The 23,293-nt window shown below is 34.6% G+C and overlaps 1 long non-coding RNA gene across 1 annotated transcript in view; it reads right to left on the reverse strand.

The window, feature by feature from the left end:
* LOC122839630 overlaps positions 1 to 21,591 on the reverse strand; it is a 58,428-nt gene extending 36,837 nt beyond the window's left edge. The window contains exons 1-2 of the long non-coding RNA XR_006372083.1: positions 21,514 to 21,591; positions 978 to 1,094 (exon numbers count right to left, since the gene is read on the reverse strand). This is a non-coding gene — a long non-coding RNA (uncharacterized LOC122839630). The remainder of the gene's footprint in view (positions 1 to 977; positions 1,095 to 21,513) is intronic.
* Positions 21,592 to 23,293: the final 1,702 nt, after the last annotated feature.

Here is a 23,293-nt window from a genome sequence, read left to right on the forward strand (position 1 = left end):
AACACTAAGTGTTGACCTTTTTCAGTGAAAATGGTGTTGTGGAAAGTATCAGTCGATAATTGCAGCACAAGTGATTTTTATAGTTTTAGTTGTCCTTCTTAAAACTTTAGAAGATGAAATATTTCACATATTTTAGATGGGAATACATGTCTCTGCCTGATTTCAAGCACTAGCAAATTTCAAAACAACCTGTCAGCAGTTTGATTGGATGTAAGGCTGCGAAAATGTATTTGATCTCATTTGAGTGCTACAGTTAAGACAACTGAACTGTAGCACACATATAGTTCTTGGGCATCTGACACAAACAAAAACTAAAGCTATTCAGTTTCGGAGGCCCAATGTATATTCCAGTGGTAATTTATAATTGTGCATTTGTAATAGATTTTTTTTTAATGTTTCATTTGTAACATTTACCACTTCATATAAACAATTTATACTCTGAAATACAAGCTGCATCTGACAGAAACCAATCTAGTTTTAATTAAAGTAACTCTACTGCAAATCTGCCAACAGGAGCCCACAGAAAATAAATGCAAAATATTCAAGGTACATATGACCCCCCCTTCCCAAGTCAAATTGGGTTAGACAACATGAATAGGCATGGTGGGTATTGGTTATGATTGAGGTAAAAGCAACAAAACACATGAAAGCCAACTTAAAGTAGGCAAAACTCCACTAGATGATCAACCATTTTGGGGAGAGAATGCTTTACTTGAGCAGTGGAAAGGTTTTAACAGAAAGACGTCTCATTAAATATGCTACAATTTAAATACAGGATGAGCCATAATGGCCATAACACCTAGACAAAAACATGCACTTACTATTATGTGAGATGAGTAGGCTGCATCAGAAGCAAAACAAGAGGAAGCATTAATTTGGCTGTTTTAAAGAAAAGCATGGACGGCACCAGAGGGTCAACAGAGTGAAGCATTGATCTTTGGTACAAGCTACTAATGTCTACTAATGTTGAAGCTCACCTGAAATTGTCCACTCAGCAGGTGAAGGTTGGGGCCAGTCACGTCATCATTTGTCGCTTGTCTTTCAGTGCTTTTCACACTCACTCACAATTTCAATTAAGGCAAGGTGCAAAAAGCCTTGGAAAAAAGAGAGAAGAAAAAGACAGTTTTGAATGTATTGAAAGGAAGAAAATGTATTTTTTGTTGTTTTTAGAGTGGCCATGTCTTAAAATGAATAAGATGCCTTAGTAGGACCAGTCACAAACCCTCCAGTGTGGAGTAAATTAGCTGAATAGAAGTATGGGTCAATATTTTACATACTAATGTCAGAGGCAGAATTTTAGGTACTTGCATCTTGACTAGCCATTTAATACTTTTTAATATACTTGAAAATCCAATTTAGGCCCTTCCAGTCGTTTATTCAAATGTAAGTTTTCTAATTTTCTACACCTCATCTATTTTTTTTATTGTATTGCTTCGATTGTACCTTCATTTCATGTTTTGTTCTAATGATTTATTTTTCAAGTTAAACACAAAATGACTTCATAAATAGAACTATGATTTTTTTTTTTTTACTGACCTTTAAACTGTAAAAGCCAGGAACAAAAATATAACTTCTTACCAATTTTAACATCCTATATCTTTATAATTTTGCTACATCTATTATAAAAAACTGATGGAAAAAGATTTAAATATTTTTAAAAATTCCATTTTTATAGTGTGATAAGGTCCACAAATAATTAAGCCAATTATGTCTTCTGAAAGCACTAGTTGCACTGCATGTCATCTAGGGATATCAGAGTGAAGGGATCTGAAAATATATATATTTTTTCTAGTTCCCTAATGCCTTCTATTAACAGAGTAAAAAAATGACTATGTGCAACTTATTGGTTAGTATATACAGTATATATTTGATCCTCCTGAAGTGGCCTTGGATAACAGAAGTGAGTACATTGTGAATAAAAAAAAAAACATTTTTCCCCAAGATCATTACTGTTCTTTTTCTGTAGCAATAAACACAAAAGAATTGAAGCCTCTTTGGAAAAAGACCAGCTTACCTTTTGTTGCTCCTTGTCATTCAATTCAAGTACTGTGGGTTGAAGCATCCTTTTAGCTTAGGTAAGGTTATCATGAATGGAAGGAGTCCTAGGAGGCTTTATTGATCCAGCCCACAATTTCATACAAAGCCCCATATTCACAATAAAAATGATTGCAGGAGTACTGTCACTTCTTCTCATTTGGGTTTTAACACAGAACTCTCTGGAGGACCTGCTCAATGACTTTACTGATTACTTATTCAGTCCCCTCTTAGGCCATATCATAAATGTCATCATATGCAAAAAGGGATTTGTGAAAATCCTGTGGTATAAATTGAGTTGAAATGGCTGGGAACTCAGTCTTTCATCACTTGAAATGACCTCAGCACCTCACATAGTGGTGACTTACATATACCCTCAAGATTATATGTTTTATACAGTCAGTGGCATCTACCTAACTGGTTTTATTACTAAAAACACAGTGGAAATGTGTGAAAATTGATATCTTATTGCCAAAGTTTGAATGATCATGTTTTTGCTTCCAAACCAATAGCATTTTTTTGAATTACAAGGGAAAAGTTTCAATAACAATAAAAACAGGTGGAGTTGTGTTTAATATAAAACAAGTTTTGAAAATGTAATGCCTTATATACTTATTGATTCTTTGTTAAATATGTAATACCAACAGAATTTTTGTCTATTTACCAACTAAGATTTTCTACTTAAAGTTTTCTAGATAGAAAATGTCTTAAAAAAACAGATTTTTAGGTTTCAAGGCTTGTGATTCTGAGAACACCATCCCAACTGAATGAGGGTACTAGCATCACATTTGGGGCTTCGCTGCTGGAGGGACTGGTGCACTTCAAAAAGTAGATGGTGTCTTGAAGAAAGAATATTATTTGTAAATATTGAAGCAGCGTCACAATAGAATACAGGTGGTTATAGCTGGAGCAAAAATTGGTCCTGCAGATCTAAATCCTAATATCAGATTACTCACAAATTGCGTTGAGGACGAAGAAATCATTATGGATATTTTAAAAATGCTGGACAGAGCCCTGAATATCAAGCTTTGTTGTTTTGAAGGAATGAAATCACCTAATGTCATCTGTTCATAAAAGTGTTTAAAAGTCAAGTCAACAAAGAGAACATTTCTTAGGTTGAATACATCACCCATAAGTCTGACTGGCAAAACATTTTATTTCATAGACTTTTTGTTAAATACTGCAGCCTACAGCCATTCATCAGCTATTACCGACTGTGATGGATGGAACACTGAAGATCATTTACCACAGAAGCCTATATAAAATCTGACCTTGACAATCTTGGTCATTTATTCCTGGTGTCAAAAGAAACTAGAGCAAATAATTATACCAACATGTGCTGGGTTTAGAGATTACACCTAGGAGTCTAATGATTCTTGTGACTTCTCTGCAAGAAGTGTACTGAAAATGACCTGACAGGTTGGATAAAACTCAGATCGGGTCAGAGCAGCTCTGGGTTTTCTTATGTCAAATAATCCACACTGTGTGCTGATGGCTAATTGTTTTGAAGTTAACATGCCTTATTTGTAATTTCATTAGTGTTTAAAAATATATACTGCAACAAAACTGTGGGCAGGAAGTTAAAGCTTATTGAACCATGTCCCTAGAGGAGTCACTAAGCGTTTCCAATCCTATTTTTAAAAAACTCAGCTGGGGAAGGCTGTTTAATATCCGCTCAAGCCAGAACCAAGGCCTGGAGCTGCAGGGGCCCCACTGCATCCAGCAGATCTGGTAAGATGCAGATGGTCTCACCGGGTTCTCAGCTCATTCCACAGTGGAACTCCACTGGAGGCATCAACATTATTGTTGTAAATACATTATGTGTGGCCAACACTGGAGGCAAGTTTGAAATCATGGGAGGTACAAAAAATAAGAAGAAACAAAAAAAAAAATTAAAACATGTAAACAACACTTCAGGCTGATAAAAGAAAGGACAAACAGCCAAGGCCAATTAGTTAAAGACTGCAGTGACAGCTGTCAGGAAGTTTAAACAACTAAGTTATGATTAATCACTGATATATTCTGTCAGAGAATAGTGTCTTCTTCACCTACTGACAACCTCCAGTAAATATGTGCACAAAAACCTTGAAAGGCATTGTGTTATGGAGATTTTGTGACTCAAAGATGTCCATCTTTGCTCTCCAGTGGTAAACATTAGAGATTTACTTTTACTTTCCTCCTGAATGTGCAACCTCGGGTTCTCCTGCTTGTCACACTGTCTCTTGTTTTAAGCTTAAAATTGTTGCTTTGATTGTAAATGTGTGCAAGTTCAGGAGAGTACACATCTACCTCACATAAATGGCATGATCCCATTTAGAAAAGGGGCTTAAAGAAATTAACCTTTGTGTCTTGTCATAATTATAACCAAGAAAATACTACAGTTCTGAGGCATTGATCAATGTGACAAAGTATTAATGACACACATCCTTAAGTTATTTTTCTTTGCTAAAAAAAACACAAAAAAAAAAAAAAAAAAAAAAAAACAGTGCCACATGAGTGCCAAATACTGAAAAAGCACAGACTATTGTCTACATTCCTTTTTGTGGGATTTGCAACCCCATAAATAAATGTACTCAAATTATAGGCCAGTGTAAGATTATGCCACTAAAATGTATTTGAAAGATGTTTCTACAACTACATAGGCATGGCAAAGAATAAAATCGCTCTGCTGATGTACTGTCCAGCAAGCCATAATAAAGAATATACATCTAAATTAGTTTGATCATAAATTACAGTCATTTGTAAATGGTTTTTGTCACTAATTTGACTTCTCTGGGCTCTTCTGTTTCTAACAGATAAAGACTCAAATACTCATTTTTCACAAATCAGGTTATTTGATAAATCTCATGCTGATGGCTGCAGCTTTTGAAACAGTTGGTTCAAATGCTGTAGCTTCATACACTATCTACTTTAAAGGCATGGATTCAGTAATATATATTCTGATATTCCTTTTACTGCTGGGCAGCAATACAAATTAGAGCCTCCATGAAAGACATCCCCACGACTTTTCATTAAACAAGTTACAACAAATTATATCAAAAAAAGGAAAAAAAGAGCAATCTGGATACCTCTATGTAACGGTCTAGCACTAACACTTGAAGAAAATAACTGATTTTATTTTCTCCAAGTTGTATATTGGTCATTTGTACTGACTGGATATGGAGATTGGATGCCCTCAGGGAAAATAACACTGAATTTTGTATCTGAGACAAGGTTCCTATTTGGTATTAAAAGACTTAAGGAATCTGTAGGAAATAGAATAAGCTCTAGTTTAAGGTCTAAAATAAACCTTTCCCAACTGCCTTGACAATGAACACCAACAAAGGATTAGTGTAAAATTTAATAAAACTGCAGATGTGACCAGAACACATTCTGTATCTTACCAGTGATCAGCAAAATGGTTTTCCTTTACACTGAAAATTAAAGACACAGCATTTGTTTTCAAAGATTGTTTATGACTCATTGCTTTACAGCATATTAAACATCCAGTGTATTGCAAACAGGCACCACTATCACTGCTGAGAGTAAACTGTTGTGACAGGGAAGTAGCTTAGCTGTGCCTAGAAGTTTGCACTTTGGCTCAGAGCCATGGAGGAGATAATTAAAAATAAATACAGCACAGGTTTTTAAAGCCACTCTCTTAGTAACACTGTGACAATTGATATCTTCAAAGACAGCAGTGGTATCCGTAATCACCTTTAAAAGAGCAGAGTTGATACAAAGCTGTTGGAAATAGTTGCCCACTACTTTTTTTTAGCTCCTCCCCTGCGACAAGTGCACAAATAGAGTAGGTAAAGCTGGGCTGAGCTCCACATTCACAGCATGTAATTTACTCAGGTAATAAGGTTAATGATTATGGAGTGAGGGGGATATCACCTTTGCTTTCTGACACAGAATATGTTTCAGCAAGAGGAATTACCTACAAAATCAAACTACTGGATAGAAATTGTCTCTAAAAATAGCATTGTTAAACGAATCAACTTTAATCAATGCAAGGACAAGAAAACCAATGCATCAAGACTTAACTGCGTCTTTTTACAGTTGAACAACAGATATACTTGTCTAATACAATCTTAAAATTCCTCATAGGCAAGTCTCGACCAATAAATATTACCTGCCATACTTTAGTAATAAGGCTTATTCTTAGATCTATAATTAAAGATACGTTTCCCAGATAATGAAGAATTCCACTCGAAATTTAAAAGCAATGTGCCCTTGATGAGAATTACTTATAGCCCTTTCTTCTGCGATTCTAAATAAATTAACATTCGAAGGGAAATTATTTCCCCTTCATTGCTCACTGTTCCCTACAGCTCCTCCTTCCAACAGCTGTCAAAGTCAAGCGCCAAGTTTGTAGCTTCTTTTCAGTTCGTCTTAAGCAGTACAACACACCTTTTCAAAACACAGTGTAACTTATTTACATATTCTCCTCCCCAAATGATTTTCACTGAAAGAAAAACTCATAACATATTATTCAAATGTGGAGATATTTTGCTTACCAGTGAGAACTGTGTTATTTTCAGTCAGAAGGTTTAAGAGTTGGATGAGAAATAGGTTTTTCTTACCAATTTCCCTCCTAATGTGTGGCTAATCCCTTGCTAAGTGCTATGTGATGATGTATACATGAGAGACATTATGATGTAGAGTGAGCAGATATTTTGTTCCAAAAACCATAATGTTCTTTCACAACGATGGAATCTATTTTTGTGAGGTCCCTGCTGCAGTAATCTGATGTTGCCACCCCCAGGATGGTGGTTTCAAAGCTTCCAATTGTTTTTTTTTGTTGTTTTTTTTTACCCTCACACTGTTCAATTTTAATTTAATCAGACCACCAGGCATTTGTTCAGAAATTAAATTTACTATTCCTATCTATGTGCATTTGCAATCTGTTATCCAGCTTTTTCCTGTTGCTTTTGGAGTTTTGGCTTTTTCTTTGTTGAATGACCTCTCAGCATATGTGTGTACTGGACTTGTGTCACTGTGGATAATTGACTCCTTCCAGCTTAAACCAACATCTGCACAAGATCATTTACATGTAACCTTTGGTCGTATGCACATTTCATTAAAAAAGACATTCAAATCACGGATACAAAACTTCAGTTCTTCTTGAGTGGTTTGCTCACAGGACATTTCAATTTTTTATATACTTGGACATAATTGTTTGGACATATATGCATATAGGCTCATTACAAAGTGCTTAGGGTTAGCTGCAGTTCTGCATTTGCCTAAGCCACTCAACATTTTCCTTTTCCTCTCAGGATACAACAAAAACAATACTTGTTTTCCATAAAACAGATTAAGGAATCAAGTTGAAAAAGCATGTTCATTTGCAAGAACTCAAAAATGTCTCAACTACTACTTGTACTGCCAGGACAGGGAATTTCACTTTGTAGCATGCTGTCAACTTGTAGCGCAATACAAGGACTGCATTTGCATGTTTTGGGGGTGACAATGTCATTTGCATAAATTTAATGAGTCTTTCAGGGGAAAAAACACTAAGAATACCTGTGAAAACAAGCTGACATTGCTCAAAGACCTTCTTTTCCTCTTATTACTCACAATATTGGCCTTGGCTTGCAGACAGAGCGCACAGATAATCAGCAGTTTTGACATATTTGCCCAAAGAGGTTTGTTTCTTTGGTGGGGAATGTGCACAGGAGATGAAATTTCACCCCTTGCTAAATGGATGACAAAAATAGTTAGGATGATACTGGAATAAGGACTTGTTTCCTGGGATGGGATAGCAATCACTAGTCACCAAGGCTTGTCTGCTGCGGCTGGCAAGGAAAAGCATCACACTGTGTGGTATTTTGATGAAAGGAGTTTAGCTGTCAGAAGCAAAATGGGCAAACTAATTACCAGTGTAAGCTGATTTCCTGGTTCAAGCCCTCCACAGCGGTGGCTCTCCCCAAGCACAGGGCTTGATTGTTAAACTAAAAAAAGGTGCATGTTCCAAGGAGGTTCGCCAGGGACCGTCTAAATGAATGGAATTGAGTGCAATGAAATAAGTGAGGCCCTTTTTACTGGGAGCAGGTCTGCAAGGTCCAACGAGAGGAAAATGGTCTCTACGGCAATGACAACAGCAATTTATGACTCTCCACCTCCTTCCTGTCTTGGTTTTAATGCGAATCTTTGGCCCCACATCGTAGCACCAGCCTTTTGTATGGAAATGCTATCACATTTCAGATAACATTTTCAAAAAGCTCTGGATAAACTACCGTGGTCAGTGAAGCAGCTCTTCCTGTTTGTGCAGCCATACTCTGCTGCATATTGTTGTTTCTCCTGAGTCATTTATTAAACGTTGACGAAACAATGGTGACACATAAGCTCTCCTTTGTCAGGCCTGAGGTAAGTTAATTAATTAGCGGTCCATGCCATGGAGCCAGGAGGTTGTTGATTGTATCATTTTAAGCCGTCATCCTGTGTAAATTGAATGAGATTGAGATCTAACAAGGCTCTGACCTGGATCTCTTCCTAATAACCAGGCGTATGAAACATTGATGCAGGGATTTAGAGGAGGCTAGAGGACATGTTATCTTTAGCAGTGCCATCGACTTTAATATGCAGCGGTGGTCAGATACTTTTCTGGAACTGCATTGCTAATTTGTAACCTTGAAAATATCTCATTTTACCTTAATTTGTATGCTTTCTCACACTATGTCTGAATCTGTAACAAGTTGCACAATTTTAAATACGTCTAAATATAAAACATTATGTTGTGTCTTTGCGCTTGAGTAAAAATAAACTCAATAAAAATATTTACCCATCATAATGATGGAACATTGGGAAAAATGTCTAATAAGTCTTGAACAAATCTAACTGTAGGAGAATAATGTTAACTGCTACTTAAAAAAAAAAAAAGCAAAAAAAAAAAGTTTTTGTATAATTAAATCTTAAAATTCTATGTTAAGAAAAGCATCTTTTTTGAAAAGAAAGACAAATTATTTATTTATACTTTATTTTTCATGTTGATCCAAAGGTCAAAGAAACTTAAACCGGTCATTTAAATGTTACTATATCTTTAGTTTGGCTTCATGTTGAGTTTAGAAAGTTATTTCCTATACTTATTTTTTATCTCTGATATAAAGCATTATGTTTTTAATTGCATTAGTAGTTTAGAAATGTTTTAATTTTATTTCTTAATTTCTCTTATTTATTTTGCTTTTAATTTTACTTTTTGTGACAAGCAGGGTTCAAACTACCCTGGGATGACCATGTGTGTGGTGGGATGTCCTGTATTTGCCTGGCAAAAACAGAGCCAATGACACCATTACACCAACCAAAATAAAACATATTTTAGAATGGTTTTTTTTTTAGGAAATGTAGGATAGAGACAGTTATTGGAAGTGGCATGTCCAACATCACACCATCTGTTGACAAACACTGCAATCCCTCCTGCTGTCTTTGCATTTTGACTGCTAACGTTCGTTTTGAAGCTGTATAAATGTTTGAGTCAAAATATGAAGTGTAATTTGTATTTTGATCATTTTAGCCGTCTCATTTTAGCTTGCATTATTCTTACTCCTTTCACTTTTTGCTCTACTTAATCTTTCTTTAACTACATTTCATATTGCTGAGTTAGAATACATTTAAACAACTTCAGTATCACATTTGTTTGAATTTATTTTTAAATTTGTCACAGATGTAGTTTTGACTTTACTTTTTTTGCCTGTGCTCTACATTCAGGACATCTTCACAGCTTGTTGTGGATGTGACTTGAGTGACTAAATAGCTCAATTTACTGTAGGGGATTTAAAGAGATTTTGCATTTGAGCAGGAGGTGTCAGGAAAAGTTTTTCAGCTCAAGTTAGTTAGGAAACTCCGTTTTTAGTCCTGAGGTCTTTTACTTTTGGATAACCATACCATGTTTTGTAGCTGCTAAGATTACAAGAAAACATACTTAAGAGAACAAATTGAGTATTTTATTATTGTCACAAATTAATCATCTAACCACTGCAACTTAGATTAGCTTATATCTGATGACAAATTAATAAGAATTAAGATTTTTTCCATTTTAGACCTTTAGTATGTGGATATGTTTTATACGGAGAACAGCGACTAATAATATTTTATAAATGTATAAATCTTTGGTATTTATTAACGGTTTTTGGTGAACCATAAAGGTTAGAAGCTGTCTCTAAAGTAAATACAGAAATGGGTTTCAGGACATTCTAAGCTGTCTTATGCTAGTAGAGTGGAAACTATACTATAGCTTTTGCTAGGCAACATCATCAAAGTTCCTGAAATGAAATAAATAATGTTGCCTGGCTCAGAAGCTGACACAGTTCAAGTTTTTAAGGTTTTAGTCTTGATGTCAGAGATGTGAGGCCTCCACTTCAGAAGAGTGACATGACAGACATGATAAAGGAGGAAGAAAAAGCATAGGATCTTGTATAAGAAGTCACCTCATAAAGCTCCTTAAAAAACGAATATCCTCAAAATTGATTCTTACATAATACACAATGGTGATGTTTGAAAGGGTTCAAGTACTTGTCACATTTACATGCAGCAGTCTCAGATTCAGTGTTCAATAGTCTTATGTAAATTGTGCTTCTCTCAACCATAATAAAAGATAAGATATGCTTATGAATGAGCTAGAAAACCATGATAATGTCATGGATTTGTGGGTGAAGGAGGATCCAAAGCAGCCATGCGGGCAGACAAGTAGGTATTGTAAGTATAAATTTTTATTAATATAAAGTGAGATGCTGCTGAGGCAGAAAATCCAAGAACAAATAGCAAAACGCACAGAAAACTAATCAACTGAGCATGACAGTGAAGCACTAACACAACCAAAAGACTAGAACAAGGATATGATTAAAAACTGGACGTGTTAATTGCACGCTTGGTGACAATTGTTTATTCAATACTGCAGTTTGTAACTTTTATAAACAATTTAATTTTACATATTTGCTAAAACTGTCACCAGGTGCAGAGTATAGATGAGACGGTCTGTGAAAAAAAGAACAACATTGTGCTTTGTGCAAGGTAGGATGGATTTAGAGGAGTACAGGAAATTGTTCAATGCCGTGATGTAGTAAATATTGAATTCAATTCTGATCCGATTCAGAATCGTGAATGTGAGCAGGAGAAAAAGAGCCGAAGAGCAGACGTCTTCTGCTTTTTTTTTATTTTCATAAGGTGATAAATAATGGACGGATTTCCATTATTTCCTTTGGACTGAAGCGTCAGTGCAAAAATGAACATTCTAAAACTATGCAACTGTGCAGCAAAGATTCAGCTGCAGTCTAACCATAAAATAAATGGGTAACAAATCAATGCCTCTAAATGTTGTGTAAGCCACTTGCTGAAGTTCAAACCACAGATCAGAACGAGGAAGAAATGGGATTTAAGTGGCTTTAAACACATCATGGCTTTTGATCCCAGACAGACTGGCCTGAGAATTTCAAAAACTGTTGATCTACTGGGATTTTCACACACAACTATCTCTCATGGTTCAGAGACTGAACCGTAAAATAAAAAAAATAAATAACTATCAATTTGCCTCAAAGATTTGAGACAATCCTACAGGCAAAAGAGTTCATTCCGCTTCTAGCAAATTGCACCTGATAAAGTGGGAGGTAAGTGTTCTTAGCAAAATAAGAAACATTGTGAAAGCAGCTTTTAGCAGCTCTAGTTTTGGGAATGGGGAAAAGTATAACAGGCAACTTCCACATATCACTGGCCAGAGCCAAAAGGAAAAATACTTATTTAAAAAATACCCCCACTGTGAAGATATGCGACTAAAAAAAAACAAAATTATAGGGGACCCAGGATTTTGTAGAGCTGTGCCTGAGTGAGTCTCTGGACTCATCTTTGGAAAATCATCAGGAAACATAAATAAGTCTGAAGAAGTGCATGAATGAGAGAAAATAACTTGGGAATGTGTCAATTTAGGAAGCCTTCAAGAGATTGTAACTTTGAGATTGCTGATAAATTGAGATATTTGAGAGTAGCACTATCTAGAGAGTATGTTTTGCTTCCATTTTTAAAACTGTTTGGGTTAGTTGCAACACTTACTACTGACTGGAGACTGTTGTGAATAGGCTCCCCATCAAGATGCCACTTCCCAGGAGGTGGTAGGCAAACCAAGGTTTGGCAGGCTTTCTGTTGCACTTAAATTTTGTTGCATAAATTGGTGGAGTTAGTTCACATGGGAGCTTGGATAATCCTCAATCAGACTTGTGAAGCAGGAAGTGGTTGCACTCCACCGTGATTGATCTTTCTTCTGGTGAAAATTAATTTAGATTCTAATTTATTATCATTTTTCAGCCAAATTTGGTTAAAATCAAATATTAAACTTAGATGATTACATCTAAGGTAAGATAACAATGTATGATATGTCCTGTAAAAGATTTAATTAATTATTTGGCTGTTTTTAGAGTTAATATAATGTTTATGTTACAATAAATATATAATTCAAAACAGGCATGTTACAAAACCAAACAAAAGTCAACACTGCACAGCATTCATAGCAACTTTAAAACTATAGGAATACATTATCTCTTATTGAACAACAAAAAACCCTAATAAAACACTAATTGTTACTAAATGTGATTAAAATGTTTTAAAAATGAAACTTTTTGAAACTTTGGTAGTCACTGATACCACCACAATATTAATAATTTGTCTCCAGATGGTAATTTATTATTTTGGTAACACTTTGATGGGTTGTGAATAATTATCACTTTTAATAAAAAGTTGACATTATTCAAAATGTCTGTAATGACAACTTGACGTTAACCAAGAAATCATGATCTGACATAAATTTGCTATAAAAGTATTACTGATTAAACTTTAGCTTTAATAACATAAAGCTACATAATTTTTAAAGTTAAATCAGTAATAGTTTTATAACAAATTTATGTCAAATCATGATTTCTTGGTTAATGTCAAGTTCTCATAACGAAGCCATTTTGAATGTCAACTTTGTATTAAAAGTGTCATGATTTACCGAATCACACTTTATAACAACAGTCAATGTTTATGACGGTGTCATGATAGTCTTATTTACAACCCGTCAAATGAGTGTTACCATTACTTTAAAGGTAGATAGAAAGATAGATTAAGTGGACATGTAAAGGTGATCATTTTAACTCGAATAATATATTTCCAATTTACTTCTTCATAAAACTTAGTAGAACTGCCACACTTACACTGTAGTGGTTGCATATCTCCTTTAAAATAATAATAAAAGAGACTAAATATATTTTTAATAACCACTTTTGAGTATTTTCTTATCAGAAAGTGGGTGTCACAGTACCATAAGTCTTCTTTATATGAACATTGAATAATTTTGCTTTCCCTGGTGACTATAAAAGATGCATTAGCTAATTATAATGTCTCACTGAGATAAAGAATTCTAGATTTCTTCCCATTCTATGCTTTGGAAATAAAATGTAGCCGTTGTAATCTTTGAACAATCACAATGTATTAAACAGATGTTAAGCCCAAATAGATAGGGGCAGGCTGTTAGTTTCTTCATAGTACAAGTGTATCACCACATGAACAAATAATTCATTTTGACCACTCCTCACTCTATGAACACATGCAATTTTAAACATCCATTTTAGTCAATTTATGCTACCATCACGACATTAGTACTAAGGTTACAAATACCCCTCATTTTGATAATTACTTGTCAGAACTCTGCACCTTCTTTAATAATTTAATACAGATAAGTGTGATTTTGTCAAGATGAAAATAAAGTATTTTCATATTCCGCTTCACTTCACATGATATTTGTATTAACTTATTTCAAGGTCAATTGAATAGTAGCCTTTGCTTTGTGGAAGGGTAAGATATCAGTATAGCAGAAACATGACCCGATGTGTGTTAAGTTTTTAAAGTCTAGTCCAGTAAATTTTAGTATTAGAAAATACCAATTATCTGATCCACACACCCAAATACATGCAAACACACAATAAGAAAATTGATGGTTTTCCTTAATTTCTTATGTATTTATTTTATACAAAGATTTCAGAACTGGGTTGCACTACCAAGGAGGCAAAAAGGCAAATTCAGAACCTTAATATTTCTAAACGTAACAGGTTTTCTCTCCTTCAGAGGACAATTTCTCACTCTGCACAGGAGAGATGTCAGAAACCATACAAGTAAAACTTTAGCGAACTGTAAAGGTTAAATCCACTGAAGCCTCCAGAGACCACACATCCAAAACAAAACGTATTTCCAGAGGTCATCAACCTGACCTGGACCTCATAGGGAGCCAAACAATAACATGAATTTTTCACACCACTGCATTTTTGGTAGGCGTTTCTGTGGAAGTATTTTCTATCAAAGAAAAAATTATAAGGTTTTACCTTAAAAAGATATTTATGTTGATACTGGAATGAATAACGGCTGTGATTTCCTGTCATTATGTACTAATTACTGCACACTCTTGCCATGTCAGATATGTTTGGATCATAACCCTTATTATAAAGCCACACACTCACTGTCTCACACACGCCATGTCGTTCCAGCTTCACAAGGACTTTGCAATGACTTCCATTCATTTATAATTAATTTTAAAACCCCTAACTCTTATCTTAAAGCTAACCATTACTAAAATATACCAAACCGAAACTTAACCTAACCTCAATTCACACATCATTCTTAAACCTAACCTGAAAACAGCACTTCCTGTGAGCCTCATGAAGAGCAGTTTGTTCCCACAGGGTAGTATGTTAGAAAATAGGTTCTAACAAATCATCAAAAACAAAGCAACACAGACGCACCTTGATCTGAACATAGTATCTCTTAAAAATTCTGCAAAAACAGACAATGATTGATGAGGTGGCATTTTATATCTATTTTAAAATCTGCTCTAAGTAATGATTTAAAAGTGTTCAGTGCAAAAAAATAAATGGCATTGTGCTCAACTTCACAATCAGAAATGACAAGATTTTTACATAAAATGATAGCAAAAAAATTACAAATGGAGATGAGATTTATTTATATGGTTATGTGAAGCCAATTACTGGAATGCACATAAACAAAATGAAGACAAAAGAAAAGCTAAAATAGCAAACATAACACAACCTAAGTGAGTTAAAAGCCAGTTTTAACTTCTTCTTATATCTAGTAAAATCTAGACATTTTATTAAGCTTCATAAACACAATCTACTGATACTTCACCATGAGAAGTCTTTGAAGGAAAGTGCTTATTTTAGTATCCAGCCTTGATTAGATTTAGCAACACATTACCTGAGCCAAAGCTCACCTTCAAATGTCATGGAGAACCCTCAGTCTAAAAATAACAAATTATTTAAGTCAATCCAGTCTGCTAGTATAATATAGTGTCTGAATACAGCATCTGTTGCGGCAGTTAAAAATGTCAATATATACATAATGTACCTATCATATTCTGTTTATTACTGATCAGAAAGCTCAAATAATGCATTGTTTTTTAGTTATGTGTTAAAGTTGATAGGAGACAAATAATATACAAGTCAATTCCAACATTTCTTGAGCAATCTTTCTGTTAAAACCACTCTTGATTGGTGTACGTGTGTCTGCACAGTGCTGGAAGGAGAGGGATGTGAGAGAGTCCGTAAAAAAAGAGAAGAGACACTATAAGAACCTGGGAAGTTAAAAAATGAGTGACAGCAGGAAAGGCAGTCAAATTCAGATATACTTCAAATATTTCAAAAGCAAATTACAATAATTTATGATGAAATAAGGAACAATTACTTTTTTTTTTGCATAGAGCCAAGTTGATTTGTGTAGCTTTTTTTCCCTTTCACCTTCAAAGACAACAAATATCATTTGTAAAAACTAGGTTCTCGGGTTATTTTTGACCATTATCAAAATCTGTTTAATAATTTATGTGTGACAAGTAAGTGACAAATACTTCTGTACAGTAGTACATCTCCTCTGTCTTATTCTCTTGTGACTGGATATGTGCATTAAGAAAACTTATGTCTATGACTACTTTTCTTTTTGGGTCAGTTGCACTGTGTGCAACAGAAATAATTTGAAGGTCTGCCACTTAATCTAATTCCAGTGTTCTTTTTCAAATGCTAATGAGTTTATACCACTTTTAGACAATTATATTTATTACTTACTTCACAAAAAAGACAAATTGACTATAAAAGGGTTTGTTAAATTTCTGACTTGCAAATGTTGCTAGTCTCACCCCACATTCCCCCTTTCAAACAAATGTGCTGTGTCTAGTTGGGTCACCTGTGGGAGAACATGAGTCAAACAGTCCTGCTGTTAAATTCATGCAAAATTCTAACAGCAATATCATTTTAATTTCAGTCTCCACAGGCACTCTACCCTGAGGCTGAAATGGTAATGAGATTACTCATGTCCCTAATTGATATGTGCGGTCAGCGTTATCTTAGTCAGGATTTGATATTTGTCACAACTTTTTACTCACTTCACACAACAGTAAAGCTGAAATGTTACTTTTACAGTGTACTTTCTTGATGACGGTTAAGATTGTTCCAATAATTTCCTTATGAAAATAAAAACTAAGGCGGGCATAGGGCAGTGTGAAATTCTCATGGAATAATTAATAAGACTAATGCGCTCTAATAACTTAATCACTTACTCAGAACAAAAAAGCAACAATTATCCCCAATGGTGCTTAGATATTTTTACACAGACTTTTACAGTTGTAAAAATTATATTTAACATTTGCCATTTTAATTTTTATACAAAGATACATATGGAGAGAGAAATAAAAGAGTCTGTTCACAGTCATTGTTTTAAATCCATCTGCCATTAAATTTATTCTTCAACATTGTTTACCTGTTTTTCTGGTTAAATATATTTTTAATTTATTCTTAGAAATACTCTGATCTAGAACAAAATGTTTTCTTCAAAGACACTGTTTTAATTTAAATCCATTTGTTTACCGGGAGTACACAGATCATATATCCACAAATAGCAAATTAAGTCTTACATTGACCCAGATGAATTGTGATATATTATCTCTTAATTTCACAATTTTTTTGTGACAAACTTTAACCTGCAAAACTATTAAAATGCTTGCTGCAGAAACCATGTTTCTAGCTGCCAGTAGCCATGGGTTTCTGGTTTCTCAGCAGAGATAAGTTACCTAACTCAGAGGTAAAGGCAAGCCCGAGGAAAAATACTGAAGGTTGAGAACAAGCTCTCCATGTCTTTCTAAAAAAATAAATAACAGATAGAGAATTCAAATCACACGTGTCAGACTGCTACACGTTTTTTTCAGTTTGAAGGGCTAATAAAAGAGAAACATTTGAATAAACTAAAATGTAAGGTAACACTATAATATTAAATAATTGAATGCATTGAATAACTCCAAAGCGAGCCAAAAAAAGCGAACTCTGGTCCACCTAAAAGTCTAGGTCTTGTTTCAGTTTAAGTGAAATCTGGCGCAGTTTATATAAAACAAACCAGACACCGCTCCAAAAGCAGGAACTATGGTGCAGCCCATTCTGGGTCAACTGAGGGAAACACATTGTTGTATATTTCAAACTGGAGAAAATTCTGGCACCTTTTCAGACCCAAAAGATAATACTGCAATCATATATTCCAAGATGAATCTCGTACATGTTTCGTTGTTTCATAATTAGTGTAGTTACCTTGCTGTTGTATCAATGTAGAGGTTTCAGTAAGTTTCAGAAAAGTTCCCAGAAGGAAATACAAGAAAAGCATTCCAGCTCTTTTCAAAGCAACAACTCTTAAATCAAATCAGTGGGTGTAAAAGGTCAGTTTTCAAAATCGCTTCTTGTGGCTTGCTTCACAAACCAACTGATACCTTTTAGAAAGACTCTCCATCTTTTCAAAAGAGATGTGTATTTTTCTGACTTTTAAAGTGTTTAAAGTCACTGCCGAATGGCGTGCATGTTGAATGAACTGAAGTTGCAGCTGTAAAAACCCATCTCGCTTACACTTAACGGCTTTGTGAAGTTAAACTGTCGAACATACACCCAGGCAGAAATAACCTTTAGTGACATCTGTGGAGGTTATCTTCTTAAATGTGACAAAGCTCCTTCAGAGGCTTTGAGCACATTATACTTCTGCTTTCTCAAACTAAGCAGTTCTTCACTGGGGCCTCCTAAACTAACATCTATGCTTAAAAGTGTTGGAGTATCATTTTAAAGCTTTATTGCATGATGTTGTAGTTCAAAAGAGAAAGCTAAAATCTTGCTCCCCCTCAGCTATATGAAATAGTAGATTTGGAGGCTTCTTTTTGTCAGGGGACTTTGCAAGTTTGCCTTTGGAGAACACTTTAAACATTTGATTTTACAAGAAAGAAGGCAGGGAACTGAGGTTCAGTGCAGCATTGTGTTGAAATAAATATTTAAACATTTTGTGTTTCAGTAAGTATGGAAGTAACAAATGGGCATGTGTACAGCTAAATTAAGATTGCAGTAAAAACCAATTATGCATTAATTCTGATGCACTAAAATGGATTTCCAGACTGAATTAAGAGGGATTTCGCCCTCTTACAAAAATGGGGAGGAAAAAGGGCTTTTACAAATTTGTTCTATAATTATCACAAATTCATTTCAAGCAACACACACGAGGAAGAAAAATGTAAATTTAGAGCTTTCAGTTTATGCTAATTTATCACATGTTTTAGCTTGCTGTAGATTAATTCTCTCTGTTGGGACTGTAAACTACACACAATAAGAGGACATTTCGAAGTTCCTAATTAGCTTGATGTTGGTTGAATGAAGCTTGTTGCAGGCAAAAAGCCATTTGGGATTTAATGTGGAGTGAGAACACAGCACTTTCCATTTTTCTTCTTTGCAATCCTCTGGTGATGCCAATAAAGACATGAATCTGCTCAAACTTAGTTCAAAGTGTTAGACTATATAACAAACTGATTTTGCCAGAAAATCCAATAAGTACTGACAGCCTCTGTATTTTCCTAAGCCTAAGTACATGTTTTATACCTTGAAAATATGTACTTTAAATTACTTACTTTAAATTCGGTTGCAGGTATTTATAAGTTATTTAAAAGAAAACACCTAAAATAAAATAAATACAAACTAAGTGGATGCACAACACAACTGTACATTTACTATCAAAACGAGCTTCACTGAGGGGATAATATTTTTTCTGGACCGACACTCCAGGCAGGCCTGAAAACAGTCTGACAGGAAGGTGGTTTGTTTGTTTCACTTCTTTAGTTTCTAATTATTCTACATTATAATAAACTCTAAATCAGCTTAATCAAAGAGATTGGCAAATTTAATTCTGGATAATGATGGATTTTCTCTGATGCCCCCTATTGTCCTTTTATGAAAGTGCAAATGGTTAAGCCCCGTTTTTCAGTTCAATTACCAATGAAAGATTGCACTTATACAAGCCAAGGATCAGGGGGCAGGAAAAAGTCCCATCCTTCTTCAAAGAAAAGGAAATTAAGGTACCAGAAATTAAAGAAGACAGGAGTGGCAGAGCAAATCTATTTTCTTTGAGAAGAGATGAGTAGCTCAAGACATTTTAAACTAATATTAGCCACAGATGTGTCCAAATGAAGTTAGTGGTTAATCTTGACAACATTGATAATGGATTTATGATCCGTTGGTTAATGATAGATTAATTAGATTTATAGTTAATCTAAGTTATCACCTGGAAATATTTGACAGAGATGATTGACTTTGTGGTATATAGGAATGGAACCCAGACTGCATGGGATTTTGGGATACAAAACAAATGAAGACTGGAGGTACAATATAAATAAACAAACCACTCTGTCAGTGGTTTATTGCATAGCAACCATAACTTTTCATTACTTCAACTTCTTGAATCACATTCCTCTTCCAGGTCATGTGCATATTATTGCACTGAGGATGTGATGCAAGGTGAGCTCATGTAGGCTGTTCAGTTATTCAGTTTACAATAAGTCTTTTGCTCGTACCGAAATGACATTAGGAAAACTTGAATTGTACGTTATGTATTAACCATTATTACCATGAATTCTTTTTCACCTTTTAATAACCACTGTTAAACCCAAGTTGAGCTGGACTTAAAGCACTGGAGATAAAAGCTTTTCCTAAGTACAATTCAAAATGATAACTCTGTCGCAACTATTGCATGAACATCTTTATATGTGCAGAAACATTACTTTATAATTGCTTGCAAATTGTCAGCTTTTGATTTAGACACCACTGAAAAGAAATCCTTATGAGCTGAGGATTATCATTTTAAATTGAAAAACACTTAGTAAAGGTTGTCACAGAAATTCAAAAATGGACTATGCCAACTCCCCTTCATACATATATAGAATATTCATTTTATTTCTGAATTGCTTGGAATAAACTAATTTCTACCAATTTCTTTTGAAATTCTACAAAAAGCTACAAAAATTATTTGATAGAGTCACAATTAAAAAGAAACAATTGCCAATGGAAAATACAATTGCTCCAAAATATAACAGTCAAGAATTGTATATTGCCACAGCTATCGACTAAAGTGCATCTCATTATTGGCATTGAAGTTCTCTCTGCTTGCAGAAAAAAAAAGACAGATATGCTTCCTATATTGAAATTAAAAAGCCACAGAGAAGAACTTAATCTGCCCTGACATTTAACATTAAGGGCGAGTTGCTGCATGTCACCTTTTATCCATACTTAATAATAGATTTTGTCAGCTTCAGGGACTCCTGACAACTCTGCAAAGTGGAAGCGTCAGTGCTGAGCCATGGAAAAATGCTGCCCAAATTAAACTACTAATGCAACATATTGCAAGTACGCATTACTCCTAACATGCTTAATTTGAAATTAACTTTAAACATCAGTAAGGGTGTCTCATAATTCATTGCAATACACAAATAACCAATTTATTGCAATAACTCTTTTCTGAACAAGTTATTTTCCAAAACCCCAAAATATGCTTGCTTGGTAGTGCATTAAGTTCAGAACATATGCAACATTTTTGACTTCATGTGCAAAGGCTATCAACGAATAGAGTATACACTATGTTCCTAGTCTCCATGAGAAGTGAATTATCTGTGACTTCTGCCACAAAGCGGAACTGACATTTACTTACATGCTAGCAATGTGCTAACCAGCTTTTTGATAGAGGTTTCAGTCTATAAAATATGTGGGAACACTAGCTATCAAATCTTAAATGCTTCAATATTGTTTTACACTGTAGTTGCAAAACTGCAGCTCAGATAAAACTCGGACCAGCTGCACTGTTTTTCTCTTCTTTATTACTGACCGCCCTTCAGAAAAATGAGCTGCTAGCAGCACTGCTAAATCACGGCCATTCCGCTCCAAAACTTAATGCAGGGGTTTCTGGCGCTGAATGTGATTAAACTCATAATTGCGTACAATTACGGAATAAGGTGAATATCCTAGCTGCCATTCAAACCCTATATAGCAGTCAGATGTGAGCAACCGCCTAACTGTGACTGGACTGGACTAATAGAAAACTTGTAAATGTAATCGGCGATCAAATGTATTCACAGTTTTCTAAGAGTTAGAAATACCACTTACAACAGTACAGGTCGGTCTATGTGCAAATTCCTACCTGAAATGGGAAACATTCATTAAATGAGCCGGGGAAAAGTTTTTTCCTTCGCTCTGGCGTGACTTGATTGAGAAAGACGAACTTCTTCTGTTCTCATTTCTATGACTCCCTAGCGCCGTTCTCCCCCTGCTGGTTTTATTTGGTCACTACACCTATTAAATCAACAAATGCATTGTCAATTTAAACAGTCATCGTGAAAAAAAAGCAAAAACAAAAAACAAGACTAGATCTCCTACTTGAATAAACTGTTGAAATTGTAATTAGTCATTTTAGTCATTTAATTATGTTAATTCACGGTAATCTAATGAGTTTATGTTAAATTAAACAAACTGAATAAATTAACATGGATAATTTATTCATGTTGGATCAACTATTTTCTTTTTTGAGTGATATGCATAACATACACAGTAATATCAGTGGTCTTCCAATCTTATAAGAATATAAGATTTGGGTTCCTGATGTTCACTGTACTGTGCAGTCAGTTTGGCAGTTATTCATTAACCAATAAATAATCAAAGTTGTTATTGAAGAATATGTCTCACAATTTAACCTTATGTTTTAATAGGTATTACGTAAGACTAAAGATTTCTAATAATCTTCTGACATAATGTTGTATAATTCTGAGATGTCTTTGATCGCCTTAATTCCTAAAACAAATACGCCAACTTTTGAAACTCTGCATAAGAGATATAAAAATTGCAGATTTGGCAAGGTGACATACTTAGGATGAAGTAGAGAAAAATATGCAGTGCATTAAAAGTTGTTTTTTTTTTAATATAGATTTCAAAAGGACCCATTACTCTGTCTTGATGAAGAAAGCATTATTTATATTACAAAAAGTGCTAAAGCTATTCAGAGAGAAAATCAAATAAAAAGATATTTTTATGAAAGACTAATGACATCTCAGGCAGCTTTTATATGGAGTACCGGTACACTCTTACCCAAGAAGCACATTGACGCAGAGTCAGACTTTACCCAGAAGTTTTAAGTTTTATTATAAATTTGGGCCCTATTCAAACTATTTGCTTGTTTCTTTAATAACAAAATTTGGAAAGTTGCATTTAACAAGAAGAAGCTGCTCCAGTTAATAATCTTAGTTAAATTTATCTTTTTTTGACTTGTTCTCAACCAATTGATACAATCATCCGTTTGTGAGAAAACTGAAATTCATTTGACAAAACATTTTCATCTCAAAAGCGTGCAACTCTTTAAACTGCTTGTGGTTGTTTTGAACTCAGTTCCCATTAACCTGCTCTTTTCCATCCGAGGCTATAAATTTTGAGAACAGATGCATGTGAAACGACCCACCATAGGTTTTTTTTTAGTACTAGCTGGTTCCAGAGATTAAGTGTCTCACCTAAATTGACTCGGAAAGTTCGAAACTGGCTAGCCCTTAGCTAGGTCGACTGTTCCACTCCTTACACAGCCTCTCCTGATGGGTCAAAGGAACAACAGTGACAGGTTTATTTAGTCCCATTGCTGCTTCAGGCCTTTCAGAAAACACAAAGAGACAACTAGAAGGAAGCCCAACTTGAAGTGTTTGTGAAAGGGTTTTGAAATTTGTTTCAAGATTCATATTTTATGATGATATTAGAAAATTCTGATACCCTTCTTCATCATAGTCCCAGTCCTTTCTTACACTACAAAGTTACTATTCCTGTTTGTGTTGCCCTGAGAATCAAAGATTTGAAATGGCACATTGAGAAAGTCAAATACAAAATGAAGTGGAAGAAGTGATCTTCCATAAAGTAGTTTTAATTCTATAAAGACCCAAGAGATA

This window comes from Gambusia affinis, linkage group LG11, assembly GCF_019740435.1.
Source record: "Gambusia affinis linkage group LG11, SWU_Gaff_1.0, whole genome shotgun sequence".
Lineage (NCBI taxonomy): Eukaryota > Metazoa > Chordata > Actinopteri > Cyprinodontiformes > Poeciliidae > Gambusia > Gambusia affinis.